General features: G+C 33.4%; 1 pseudogene; it reads right to left on the bottom strand.

Moving 5' to 3' along the window:
• Nucleotides 1-280: 280 nt before the first annotated feature.
• On the bottom strand, nt 281-2,122 carry LOC131831271 (olfactory receptor 2L5-like; annotated as a pseudogene).
• Between the last annotated feature and the right edge of the window lie 208 nt (nt 2,123-2,330).

Raw genomic sequence — 2,330 nt, forward strand, 5'->3', positions numbered from 1 at the left:
TCGTCAAGCTGGGCAACTATTATTTTAATTTCTACATATCAGAAAAACCTTATGAAAACAAGATAGAGGAAATACTATGTCCTTTCTATTTACTAAAAATTACCATAACAAAAATACAACAAGTGTTTAGAAATATATAACTATTTGGTCAAATCTCAATTATTTAAATTTTCTAGATGTTTTAGTCCTTCTCTTCAGTCTTAGGATAATAGTATTCTTAAGGAGTATACAAAGTACAAGTAATCTACTTCTGAGGCCGCAAGACTAATGAGAACTTTGTCTATGGTTTTATAGAGCACATCCTCTGAATCACTCTTCTCATGGCCCCTATCACCTCCTTGTTTCTCAGGCTGTAGATGATGGGGTTAAGAATTAGGGTCATGATGGTGTGGAAGACAGCCAAGACCTTGTCCTCTGTGGAATATGGGAAGGATCTTGGGCATAGATAAGTGTAAGCAAAGGTTGCATAGTAGAAAGTCACCACAGTGAGATGGATGCTGCAGGTCGAATAGGGTTTCTTCCTGCCCTCTGTTGACTGCATGTGGCAGATGGCAAGGGGAACCCAGCCACAGGAACATGCAATCCCAATTAAAGGAAACACCATCAAGAGGGTGGTGCTCACAGACAGTGTGTACTCATAGACCCAGATGTCCATGCACCCAGAGTCAACATGGCCAGGACTTCACAGAAAAATGGTTTATGGCTCTGGATTGACAATAAGGTATTTGGAGGGCATATACAGTGTGGGCACAGGAGTTTATAGATCATATTGTCTATGGTCTTATTATCATTAGCACACAGACTTCTTTGCTCATGCAAACAGGATAGTGAAGAGGAAAACAAATAGCTACATAATGATGATAGTCCATAGATGTCAAGAGTAGTGCTTCTGTAATGGCTAAAGTCAAAAAGAAGAAGCTCTGAACCTCACAACCAATAAGTGAGGTAGACTCTTTTCCAGAGAGATAATTGAAAGCTATCTTGGGGACAATGGTGGAGATGTAGTTTAGGTCCATGAGGGAAAGCTAAGTAGAAAATACATGGGTGCGTGGATATGGGTGTCCAAGAGGACAAGGATGATCATGGATAGATTATCAAAACATGCCTTTAAGAAAATAAGTGCAATGAGAATAAAAAGAAAGAGGCCAATACTCAATGGTGGAAACAACCTCAATAAAAGGAAATCAGTTAATGTTTGGTTGCATTTTCCATATTCTATTGTTTGGTTTCCCTGAAAAAGAAAAACACATGTAATGTGTGTGTGTGTGTGTGTGTGTGTGTGTATACACACTTATATTATATATATATATATTATATATACAATACATATGCTTATATATTTACATTAAAAAACACTGTAATGTGAAGCTTTCAGTAAATACCCAATTCCTTAAATAAATAAAGCTTCTATTTGAGAAAGCAGTTCTATGTTGTTTCATAAATCTACAGGCCAAGATGGTAAGAATTTCCACTCAAAATATTCTATAAAGAATTAGTGAAATAATGAAAAAAATATATCTATATCTATCTTAATAGGATATTAATAATTCTATGTACTTCATAAAGTCACATATTAAAAATACCAAACAAATATTTTAATTAAATATAAACATAATTCTTTTGCAAATAATGAACATGTCTATATCAGTTCAAATACTCATTTGGTTCATAATAGGAATAAATTTAGTAATACATGGAAAATGTTTATGTTTTCATTCAAGGTTATATTACACTTTCAGGCATATATACATATATATATATATATATATGTATATATATATATATATACACATATGTGTATATATATATACATACATATATATAATCTATACTTTTAATCTAATCTATACATATATATATAATCTATACTTTTTTTCTATCACTTCAATAAGCTGGATTTCCTTCTTGTCTCTGTGTGCTAACTAGTTGAATAAACCTTCCTGAAAATCAGTTACCAGTTCATGGTGTGGACTCAGAAAAGTACAAGTTTTTTTTCCAAATAACATCAGGTATAAATAAATAGAAATAATTATTAAATTCCTCCATTACCATTACTTTCAAACTTCCATTTTAATTTCTTAGTGTAGAGCAGACCCTTCTCCAGACGTCTTCTATAAACCATGTCTATTGCAGCCCTCACTATTTTTCTGGAGCATACCCAAATAGAAGAGTAAAAGTTTAAAATATATTAAGGAGGCTGGGAGAATGGCAAAGTAAAAGAGCCATTAACTGATTTCATCCCATGAATACAACTAGGTAACACTCACAAAAGTATAAATAACCCAGAGAAGGACCCACAGAGTGGCAGAGGAAACTCCACAAATAAAGGT

Source organism: Mustela lutreola, chromosome 5, assembly GCF_030435805.1.
Source record: "Mustela lutreola isolate mMusLut2 chromosome 5, mMusLut2.pri, whole genome shotgun sequence".
Lineage (NCBI taxonomy): Eukaryota > Metazoa > Chordata > Mammalia > Carnivora > Mustelidae > Mustela > Mustela lutreola.